Raw genomic sequence first — 12,731 nt, 5'->3', positions numbered from 1 at the left:
TTAAATTAAAAGAAGTCGTCACCTAATTAGTTCTATGGTGAATTAGAATACCTATTATAAACTATGTGATTAAAGCAATTAAAGACTTCATTTTAAGGTCTACGCAACCTAAATTCTAGGTAAGGATTCTAATTATCCTAAAGGAAAGGAATTAGATATCCTAAAGAATCTGCTAACTACGGTTAACCATCAAACTTAGATTAGATAAGTAAAATATTAATTTAAAAATTGTATATCTTATTTAAAATGAGATATGTTAATCATTTATAAGACAAAAATTAAAAATATTAAAAATTCACTCATTTGAGAAAATGACTGAAGATAACCTTTAAAGTCCTTAAAATGATACAAACTTTGTTGTTGTTAAAAAAGGTATTTCAAATCATTTTAAAAAGATTTATCGAAGAAGTTATCTCAAATCTTTTTTTTTTTCAAAGATATTAAAAAAATAAATTGTTTCTAATCACTTTTTTATGTATGTACAAAGATTTCTAATTATCAATTTGAACAAAAGATTAGTCACGTTACAAAAATTTCATTCTTTTTTTGCTCTAAACAAAAGATCTTTTGCCATTCTTTTATCAATTTTATAAAATAAATGTGAAGACAAAAATTAACCGCACCATACTAACTGAATTATTGAAAGATAACTTTAAGATACATAATTTCTTAAATCCATGGAGATTTGAGATTTTGTTTTATTTAAAAAAATATGTGTTTTGCAAAAATAAGTTTTTTTGTGTGTGTATTAAAGATCTTAAGAATGTCTCATGAAATCAAATTGCATAGCTGTCATCTTTATTTGAAACAAAATTACTTTACTATATCTAAAATAAGTGTAGTCGATTGTCAACTTTAACAGTAGCCAATTCGCCTACCGTCAAAACCGATATTGAATAAATCAATACTATTAATTAGTTAAAATTAACTTTTATTCTAAAGATAAAGTCATTATTCTATATTAAAGCATTAAAAGATTCTAACAACTTGACCAGCTATTCAAAATGATGTGTTTCTACCTTCCAAATTTTAATTTTTAGATGATATAAATTACTTCTAAATCTAGTAGGTGAAGGGAAAAACGGCCAAATTTTCTACCATAATAATAAAACTTGTACTAGTCCAAACATACATAAACAGGATATAAATTCCAACATTAATGTGTAAAAAAGTGTCGACGCAAAATAATAATAGGTGTATACAAATAAAAAATGAAACTTGGGAGAGGAAAGGGCACTAGACTGTTGGCGGGTTTGACTTAAGATTATGGTGTTAACTCCTTTCTCGGATGAAATATACTGTTGGTCTTGTTTTGAGACTCCAGGCGGATACGAGAGTCTAGCCTTAAGACTCCAAGGTTGTTTGCTCTAGAAGTGTTCATGCAAAAATAAAAAGGAAATAAAAAATTAGTACAATGGTCCAGCTTAAATAATCCCAAATAAAGTTGCACGACAAATGTAATGTTAAAAAGCTAAGACATGAATTTCAAACTAGATAAATTTAAATAGAATAGCTAAATCACCATATGTCTTTTATTCACAGCTAATCTCTTAATACATAAAGCTTAAATTTATACCAAACCCACAAACCAAAAGCACAGAGAAAGAAATTAACTTATGCCCATTTTAAAGGGTCAATATGTATGTCATGCACAAAAATGTTCCTGCAAACAAATCCTATTTGTATGTGCACGTAAAGTAAAAAATAAGGAAGTAAAAAAGAAGGCCCATTCCATTAGGGAATACATAAAAGACTGCCTAACATTTAGTATTAAACTAAGCTAAGCAAACATCTCTTTCAAAAGAGATATTGATATTCTTAAGAAAATAATATACGGAAGACTCCTGGCAATAAAAATACATACATACAAAGACTTCAAAAGATATGTATGCATATGGAATACGGATTAAGGCTGCAAGGGTGTAAATCATATTTTAAGTTTTATTAGAGAAATATGACATTTTTCAAGCAATCTATGCCAAATTTCACCATTAAAGACACCAAACAAGCTAATAACCTTAAAAAGAGACAGATTCAATGTGGCTATTATCTAATTCTAAAAGCAAAACAGTGAAAATAACATGATTTTGCAGAGTCCAAACTAAGCGGCAGAAACATTTAAACATAGTTTTCACTGTAGCTAACTAAACTAACTTTTAAACATGATGTTTGCTATAGCTAAACAAAATCTTGCAGTATACACAAGTTCTCTTTTTTTTTTAGAAAACACACATCACTTTATCACAAAACAAAAGAGGACAGAGGATATAGATGTACAATTTGTGGGGCAGTGAACGGGGAGTTTTCGAGCCTACGATCTATACCCGAACCCAAACGATGAAGCTTGAACACTCTTTAAACCCGAGATCGAAATAAAATGAAATGGGGAGACTTTAAAAACGGCAGACTAGTAACTATCGTGCCATGGAACGGGTGAAAAAGCCTCGGGTGATACCATAAGTGAAAGAGAATGAAAAGAGCAATGTAATGAATGAACACACAGTAACTTTTGGGTGATGTTTCAGCAACTGAGAGCAGCGGAAATGGCTTGCTCACGGCTTAAAGAATGAATGGCCGAGAAAAAACTACAAACAATGCTAGGTCGTCCGTCCTCCTTTTTTTTTTTCTTCCTTTCCTCCCTTTTTCTTTTTTTTCTAAGCTTCCAAGCATGAGTATTTATAGCAGATTTGTTGGAATTCATCCTTTGAGCGGGAATTGGGTTCCTCAAATTTTGAACGTTCAACATTCAAATGTTGAAATTTGTCTCCACTCGATCTTCATGTGACGGAAAGGATTCATCACAAAAATGGAGTAGCAAATCCTGCCCATGGTGAAAGGGGTCTGTATTTTTGCTTGAAGAGGAGAAGAAAACGTTGAGGCATGTTCAAAGAGGTGGTTCATTGAGAGTAGAGAAACTTAGGCTAGGTTTTAGGTTTTTTTTTTTTTTTTTGGGGGGGGGGGGGGCACTAATGGTATGTTAGGTGAAATAAGTGAGGATAAAATTGAAAGTTTTCGATAATTGGAAATTAAATGAATTTGACCAACAAATAGGGCAAAGACACGTGGCAAAGGAGGTGTCAGGCATGTGCTGGGTTGTGTGAGAAGTGCAACAAAAGTGTGTTTGGCGTATGTTATGCCTATTTGGCACTTTATGTGGCGCAAACTTGGTGTCCATGTGGCGCTGAGGTAGAAGGGGAGAGAAAAGGTGGGCTTTATGGGTTAGATCTTGAAATTGGGCCAAATTGCAAGAATATTGTAAAATGGGCTAATTTAAAAAGAAAAAATTACTTAAACCACACCTTAACTTTTCATTATTACTTAAAATCACATCCCACTAAATTAATTACAAAAATTCCTTCTAACTCAAAAAAAAAACATAATATTTGTTGATACATTACAACTCACCCTATTTTTACGCCTCCTGCTCCTCAAAACTCGCCCAAAATCATGGAGAAGTATTCGATATTTTTCACCAACTCAGCAATTTTGAATTTCAACCGTGTTATTAGCCACTACTTCAACATTCAAGTTTCAACTTTCAATTACAACATCCATTAACTTTCTTCTTCAAATTTATAGGAGGTAAGTTTGTTTTCATAAATTTTTTCCGACTATGATGAAGAAACTGCGGGAGATTGCTGGTAGTAGCAATAAGAAGCATATTGTTGGTTGATGTTCATTGTTTTGGCATCAAACATAACGTAATGTATATTTATGGCATCAAATATATGAAACTACCAGACATGCTAGGAGCCCACCGTTTTGGCATCAAAGATACATTACATAGCAATAAAAAAATACAGGACATGCTAGGAGCCCATCGTTTTGGCATCAAAGATAATGTAATGTATCGTTTTGTTAAAACAAAAGTTTTTTATCAAAGGTATGAATTATACATATTCTTGTTAACGTAATGTATCATATGAATAAACAAGTCTTCAAATCGGGGATTTCGATAATAATAGAGATGCGTTGCAGATGACCATATTTATTCATACATATTTGTTTGTTCTGGTACATCATAAAATTTAGGCGTGATTTTGATTCTTTCTACAACTGATACATTCAATATAATATGTCCGATACATGATCCAAGGTTAATAATACATTGCATGCTTTCTGACATATAATTCAACTTATATGTGATTTTGGTTCATTTTTATAACTGATACATTTAATATAATGATTATGATACATAGATCTATTTTCTGACCAAACTATTGAATGCTTTCTGATACATGAAAATATTTATATGTGATATGAGTTTCGCACTCCTGATACATTAAATTTTTTACACCTCCTACATTTAATATATGTATGTGATATAGGTTTCGCATTCCTGATACATTAAATTTTTTACATAGAAAGATATATATGGGATATGAGATTTGTACTTCTGAGACATCAAATTCTTATATTGTGTTTATTTTTTTCTGAACACATGGGATGAGATTTTGTATGATGAACATGGAATGAATGAGTGAAGAATGAATTAGTTTTGAAAGATTATGATTGATGAAGCTTGATTTGACTATATTTCAAATAAAGAAGTTGTTACAGATTTTATGTAATTAAACACACACAATCTTAAATTGAGTGTGTTAATTACTAAATTGTAGGCACTTTTACTGATTTTTTTCTTTTTTATCTCCAATTAATTAGTTAGTAATATATCATAAACTTATGTATAGGATATTAAATAATGTATCATATTCGGGATATCACGTAATTAATATAAAAGTTGGGAGAGAGAGTAATTAGGTAACAAAATGTTGGGGTTTATGTAAAATGCCCATTTAAAAATACGTTCTTTCTTATGTTCTTTGGCCTTTCTAAATTAATCTAAATAACACTTTTAACAAAACATATTATAAATATACGAATAAATGACAAAAACTAATTGACACTAAAATATAATTATTTGAACAAAGTCTCATGATAAATTTGGAATTGAACAATAATATTTATAAACAAGAAAGTCACCGAAATACTTCATTCGATTAAAAATAGATAAATAAATAAATAAATATAATGTCTTTTGCGAAAGTTTGAGAAAATGCGACGATAATTCACAATATAACAAAATTGTAATGATAATAATGATAATAATAATAATAATAATAATAATAATAATAATAATAATAATAATAATAATGTCGTTGATAACTTTTAGTTTAAAAATACAAATGGTGGCACGACTTGCATAAACTCCTAATTATAGGAATATCATACACATATTTTTTAAGCTATCAAAATTATTTAGAAGCGCAAAGAGATGACTTGGAAGAAAGACGGGACAAAATTGGGTGTCAACAGGTGTCCCTCTTTGGTTGAAAATGATGAAAGAGTTTCTGAACAAAGAAGTTGACTAGTAACTTAATTTTGTCACTGCTGACAGGATCTAGGAGGATATGTAGCAGAATGTTAGGGAGATTGTGGCCGAAATCCATTCTCTGAGTTGCGTACATGTCTCGGGTTGCATGAGAATTAGGCCAAATATAGTTCAAGAGTCATGATAAGGAAGAAGCTCGAGTGAGCTTAGAACACCATGATCTATAAAGGTGCTTTAGAATCGCTAACTGATAAGAACAACTGTAACGACTAAGAGGTTAGGCTTCAAAAAGTTAAAAATGGAGTCAAGCAAAATGAAACCTTAAGAGGATAAAGAGTAAAGGGAATCAAAGTGAAATTGAAACTATGGATTAACAAAATAGAGGTATTGGACGAAATGAAGTAAATGCATAGCTAAAGAGCGATACTTTTACAAAAATACTTTAAGGAAAAAAAGAAAAACCGTCCCTGTATCAAATTATGATGAAACTGAGTGTTAAGATTGATAAAGAAAACAAAGAAGAGGGGATAGAGATGGAAAACGCACGGGATTTAAGATTTTTTTAATTGAAAAATGAAAGGCTGATGTAAAATTTCCTATACACCCCAAATGTGAGACGTACGTTGAGTAAGATTCAAGAGTAGATCCTTGACCATTATTGGTGAGCTTGATCTCCAACAAATTACCCCAGTTCATTGCTAATATAAAGTTCCACGTTGTGCGGTCTCCTTTGTCTGCATATGAGTTTTTTTCCCTGCCAAGTAGAAAAACCATGAGACAAATGCATCCATCGCTTCTCTAGATGCGATTGGTTGAACGTGCAGTATTTTAGAAGTAACAAATTCAAATTTTGTGGTTACAAAATTTATCAATCTAAGTAGAAATATTAGCAAAATCAATGCTTAATAACAAACAAACGAACAATTGAGCTTGATTTTTCAAGAAATCAAAAGATGGCATGTATTGTTTAATTAAAATAAATAAATAAATAATAATTAAGTCTTTGCTAGACGTTCAATTAGAGGCAAGTAAGTAAAAATATTCAACTTAAAGTGGACATATGTATAAAATATCTTATTAGAGGGCAGACTATCCCAAAATATCCTACTTTCGGGTGGGCGATCCAAAATATCCTATTTTCTAGGATGGATGAACCCAAAATATCCTATTTTAGGGTGGATGAACCCAAAGTATCTTATTTTAGGGTGAACAAACCCAACGTGTCCTATTTCAGGGTGAATGGACCCAATATGCATGACAAACTTACAATATGAATGCAGTGCAGGGAGCTTGGTGAGATTTTCTCAAATAATTCTTGAGAATTTTTTTTAAAAAAATAGCATGAAGTGCATAACTAATTAAGAAAAATAATAATGATAAAACTAAATAAATGATTAAGGCATCACGATATGTTCAAATAAAGGCAAGTAAGCATAAGTATCTAATTGAAGGCGTGCGTGCATAAATGGTCTTATTGGAGGGCAAACTAACCTATATATCCTATTTTAGGGTGGACGAACCCAACATATCTCATTTTAAGGTGGACAAACCCATAGTGTCCTATTTTAGGGTGGACGAACTCAATATGTCCTATTTTAGGATGGACGAACCCAATGTATTCTATTTTAGGGTGGACGAACCCAATGTATCCTATTTTAGGGTGGACGAACCCTACATATCCTATTTTAGGGTGGATGGACCCAATGTGTCCTATTTTAGGGTGGGCAGACGCATAATATATTACAAACTTACAAATATTAAAGTAGTGCAGAGAGCTTGCTGTGATTTTCTCTAATAATTTAAAGGATAGCATGCAGTGCTTAAATAATTAATAAAAGTAATAATGATAAAATTAAATAAATAATTAAGGCATTGCGACATGTTCAAGTAAAACAAGCAAGAATAAATATCTAATTAAAGGCGAACGTGCATATATGGTCCTATTATAGGGCAGACTAACCCACTCTATCCTCTTTTAGGGTGGACGAACCCAAGATGTCTCATTTTAGGATGGATAACCCACAGTGTCCTATTTTAGGGTGGATAACCAATAGTGTCCTATTTTAGGGTGGACAAACCGGTGTGTCCTATTCGAGGATGGACAAACCCAACTACGTATTGCAAACTTACAAAAAAAAATAATCAGAGCTTGGTGAAATTTTTCTCTAATAATTTTGAGAAAATTTAAAAGATAGAGTGCAACGCTAGCAAAAAATAGGTAATGCATTGCGATCTATTCAATTAAACGCAAGTAAGCATAAATATCTAACTAAAGCAAACATGCATAAATAGTCTTACTGGAGGGCAGACTAACCCACTTTATCCTGTTTTGGGATGGACGATCCAAGATATTCTATTTTAGGGTGGATGAACCCAAAGTATCCTATTTTAGGATGGACCAACCCAATGTGTCCTATTTTAGGGTGAACGAACCCAATGTGCCCTATTTTAGGAAGGACGAACCCAGTGTGTATTGTAAACTTATAAAAAATTATTGTAGTGCAAGCTTGGTGCGATTCTATCTAATTAAAAACATTCACAACTCTATATAGTGCCTTTTCAGTAATGAAAATTCAAATGTGCTGCCCTTCCGATAACAAATATTAATGTTGCAATGCCACATTAGTTATTATTTATAATGTGGCATAATTGGCAAACTTTGATGCGAAAAAGGTTCTGCACTCAAAAAGAGTTGTAAGTTTTGAAATTTAAATCTCATTAGTTTTGCATCGTATTTGTATTGCCTTTGTCGTGCTTTGCTAGCATGTAATTTCCTTCAAGGATACTCGAAAATCAACATCTGCATTACTCAAAGAAAACTTGTTAGTATAAAAGAAAATAATTGCCTTGCATTGAACCATAAAGTCTTGACTTTGAATTTGCATTTCTTGTAGTAATGGCAGTGCTCTGATTTAAAGATGTATATGTAGCCCATGATCTCAAAACACCTGCTTTGCCAAAATTATGATAGGCCAGCTGCAAAGCTGTCCCAGTTTTAGCTATGGGAGAAAATGAATTTTTTTATTTTTTTTAATATGGTGACCGAAACCAAAACTGGCGCTTACATATCTCATTTCTAGCTGGAATCAGGTCAAACGTAGTTCATAGAAAAGGCTGAAAAGGATTGTAAAAGAGTAGCTGCTTATATAGGAAGAAAAGGAGAATGGTACTAAGTTACAAAAAAGTAGCTACTAATAAAGGAAAAAAAAAAGGGAGAATGATATTCTCAGGTTACAAAATAAAAGATATTCATAAAGGAGGAAAAAGAAAATTATATTCTCAAGTTATAAAATGATGCCTTTGTCAGTCTTCTAGACTTGATGCGCTCTTTCTCTTCAAATGCCTTAGTGCCAATTTTGATGGATCACCCTTAACAAAAATTATGCCCTTATTTGCGACATTACCATAACTGATTAGAGGCTCTTGCTACAACTTTACCTTGCCACTCTCAATAAGACTTTGAATCTTGAATCTTAGTGCTAGACAATCTTCAGTGTCATGTCCTTGAATATTTGAATGATAAGAACAATTTTTGGATAAATCCCGTCTGGAGATGGATACTTAGGTATGAATCCCTTTTTGGGTTGCAAAAGTCTCTCAGTTCACAATCACTCAAATATATCCGTCAATGACTCATCTAGAGGAGTGAATGAGAAAGGTTTAATCTTTTTTTGTGGCCACGAGATAGATTATGCTTGTTGAAACTGCTGCTTCGAGCTATGTTGAAAATTTTGCTGACAAAAAGGCTGGAGATACGCATTATGAAGGTCAAAAGAAGCATGAGATTGCAAAGACTGGTGACCTTGAAGGCACTACGATTGATGAACAAAAGCTGAGTTGTTTACGCTTTCCAGATTTTTTGATGTCTTCAGTTGGAAAACAGGATGAACAACTTATACTGCTTCTACAAATTTTTCTTCTTGAATGTCGTTTTCAATCTCTTTACCAATTCGAATTAGATCGAAGAAGTTATGTGCATAAGCTTCGAGTAACTTATCAAAATATAGGCCTTCTTAAATTTGGATGAAGGTTGAGATCAATTCATCCTTAGGAAGTAGAGGTTGAATTCTTGAAGCTTCTAATATCCATTGCATGGAATATTCTTGAAAGGATTCATGCGGCATCTTCTTCACTTTGAGCAAATCGGTCATGTGCAAATCGCCACCAATGTTAAACTAGTATTACCTTACAAAGTCACGAGCCATACATGTGCTCAATTTGCTAAAGTCTTTCTTGGTAAACCAAGTTAGCGCCACTCCTGATAAACTTTGAATGAATAGCCTCATTTGTATGGCTTCATCATGTCTAATTCCAATTAACCTACTGTAGTAGTCCTTTAAGTGTGCAACAAGATCTCCTTTCCCACCGAAAGTATTAAATTTGGGTAGATTATACCCTAATGGAAGCTCAATATTCGGGTGCACATACAAGTATTCATACCTTAGACTCTGGCAATTTCTTAAACACAACTCTTCATCAAGTGCTTTTCTCAGATTGTAGAGCTCTTTGTCTAAATTTTCGGGGCGGATTGACTAAAACTCCTTTCCATGTTTTACATTTTGACAGACTGATAGCTGCTCGTGCTTAGTTTCCTTGAAAGGAAGCACAACTGTGGGAGAATGGATATTTGGCACCATAGTAAGCTGGGAATTTTTGAGATTGCTAGTATATATTGATGGCATTTATGGAGAGATCGTATAGGTAGGAGTTGGGCGAGGTGATATGGTTAAACAAAAATTTTTGGTTGAGTTGGAAGTCGTGGTAGTGGTAGAAAGAAGACTAAAAGTACTTAGTAAATTGACCAAAATATTTCTTTGAACCACATTCTTTTTGACATCATCATTTTGTGCTTGCACTAAACCCACACCGGTATTGAATGATTCATACCTATATGTTATTACTTTATCGTTCTCAACGCAAATTCATAGTCAAAACAATGTTCAATGTCAGGCAATCTCTAAACAATAATGAAATTTTAAATATAAAATAAAGTGTCAATATATGCGCAATGCATATAATAATAATAATAATAATAATAATAATAATAATAATAATAATAATAATAATATTTTAGGAAAAGATTGATCTGTGATGAGCCTAAGTAAGAGGTCTAGACTAGAAAAGACAATCTTAGTTGCGGAACGAGTGGATTCGGAGACTTCTTAGCTAGTAGGCTCTAATGCTTGAGATGTAAAAAAAAAGTAACAATTTATTTGGAGTAGTAATCAGAAGAAAGGTTGACTTATGTCGAACACCAAAGCTTGGCTCTAGCTTGATCCTTATACTTGCTAACCCTAACGTATCCTAAAATTTGCCTCAGTCTAAAAACAATTATAATGATGATGCCTCATCTTGTGTGCCAAAATCCTGTCCCATCTTTAAACATTATGATGATGATACCTTGATTGTATGCTAAGGTTCTGCCCCAGTTGTCTTCTCTCATATTTTTTGGGGGGAAAATAAAAACATAATAAAGAGACCGAGCCTAATGTAGGCTGCCTACGTATCCTGTTTTCGACAGGAAATCAGGTCAAATGTAATTCCAATTACATACAAAAAGAAAGTCAAAATTCTATGATAATATGACCGGGTCCCTATGTGGGCCACCTACATATTCACTGAGGAAATCAGGTCAACTGTAGTTCGCCTTACATAAAATAAATTTTAAAAACGTTCAAAGGATTGATCATTACAACAATACATAATTGTTCCAAAAGAAATGCTACCCAAAAACTGATCATCCTTCTACATAAGTCCTAGATAACATATTTAAAAGGGATCCTACTACACCTTAATCGTTATGCTCAAGGAAACCATTGTTGGAGTTCTGCCAGGTTCGATTGTAAGTTCTTGCAAAAATTGCAGGAGTTCTTTTCCTTTTGGGCCCCTCAGAAACTCTACAGACTTCCTTTTAAATGAACCAACCCCTCTAGAAATACTTCTAGAAGACCCATGTTTTCTGAAAAAATCATCGATAATATTGCCCTAAGAAGACCATTTACACATACCTTGCGTTGCATACCACATCAAAGATGGACCTGTAAGTGTCCTAACAAAGAGTCTCATCTTTAATTTATTGTCTTGTCCAATATTTCTCACCCAATCAACATATGCCTTCAGGTGGTCTATGGGATTTCCAACTCTATCAGAATATTTTCATAATCCATCTTAAAAGGTAAAGCAGACTCATTTGTAAAGGAAATCTGATTAGTCTCAATGTCAAAATGCCTTTCACCCTTTGCTCTGCTTTTGCTCGTCTCCGCTAGGTTATTGAATGACTCTTTTGGCAAGGATGAGTGCATGTTAGAGAAAAGTTGGTCATTATAATCAAAAGTGGGTGCATCACTTCAAAAGAGAGAGTATGCTTCTGAGGCTTTAAAAGGGGGAAGTGTGGCAATAATGCCAAGGCTTCAAAAGGGGGAAGTGTGGCAATAATGTTGAAGGGCGAGTATGCTTCTGAGCCTTTAGTGAATGAGTTCTTAAAGTCAACTATCATTTCTTTCATGCTATCAATTTCTTGATCCATTTGTGACACTTTTGTATCAAGCTTAGCAACTTTATCTTGATACGACTCTGGTTCTTCACAGTCGAATTCATCCTCACTAAGGTCAATCACCGTAATTTGGTCGGCCATATCATCCTTGAATTACCTTTGGTGCTCAACTTAACTCAACCTTTGGAAGGAAAATGAAATAGTTGGTAAGCATTGAATTGAAATGGTTAAAAGTAAAGAATTTTAAAAAGTGATTAAAAAGAACCTAATAGATCGAGTCCTATAAGGGGTATAAACTCGAGATAATAAGCTCTAGATAATAATTAATAAGGAAAAGAGCGCACGGAAATTGCATTTTGATAAGACAAAGGATTGTGAATGACGCAAAATTCTAATTTTGCATCGTTGGGTTAAAAATTATCGAGAATGAATAATTTTGTTGATTAAAATGAGTGCGGAAATATCAATTCCTATAATCTTAAGATGGGAACGACACAAGCATATTGAATGAGTGAGACTTTAAAGAAGTACCAAACTTGGGTCGTCGCCCTAAAACAAACTAACGAAGAAAGTTGAACAAATAAAATCAAGTGCGATTGGATGATTTGTGTATATAAATTTGGGTATCTACCAGCTTAAGAAGCAACCAATGGCCTGAAGTCCAATAAAAGTTCGAAAGACTTTAAGAGCATGAGTAAGAATTTCACAATGTAGATCAACACTGCATAGATACTACGAAGATAAAACTAACAGGCTAGATATTCCATCGCTACAAGTAGAAGATTACACCCGTAAAGAAAGGACTTAGCGGAGTTTTAAAAGGTAGAAAATATAGTAGCTCAAGTTTTGACATGAGTCTGGCAATATTTGAAATGAATGATGTAGAAAAAGTAGATAGGAAAGATA

At 33.0% G+C, this 12,731-nt stretch overlaps 1 long non-coding RNA gene across 1 annotated transcript; it reads right to left on the bottom strand.

Annotated features, from left to right (window-relative positions):
* Positions 1-1,080: 1,080 nt before the first annotated feature.
* LOC124888131 lies at positions 1,081-3,145 on the bottom strand. Its single transcript, XR_007046142.1, has 2 exons — positions 2,278-3,145; positions 1,081-1,367 (listed from the first exon to the last, which is right to left on the bottom strand). It is a non-coding gene; the product is annotated as an uncharacterized LOC124888131 (long non-coding RNA).
* Positions 3,146-12,731: the final 9,586 nt, after the last annotated feature.

This window comes from Capsicum annuum, chromosome 10 (genome assembly GCF_002878395.1).
Source record: "Capsicum annuum cultivar UCD-10X-F1 chromosome 10, UCD10Xv1.1, whole genome shotgun sequence".
In the NCBI taxonomy this organism is placed as follows: Eukaryota; Viridiplantae; Streptophyta; class Magnoliopsida; order Solanales; family Solanaceae; genus Capsicum; species Capsicum annuum.
The sequence above is the reverse complement of the archived record's forward strand: the minus strand, read 5'-3'. Positions and strand labels throughout refer to the sequence as shown.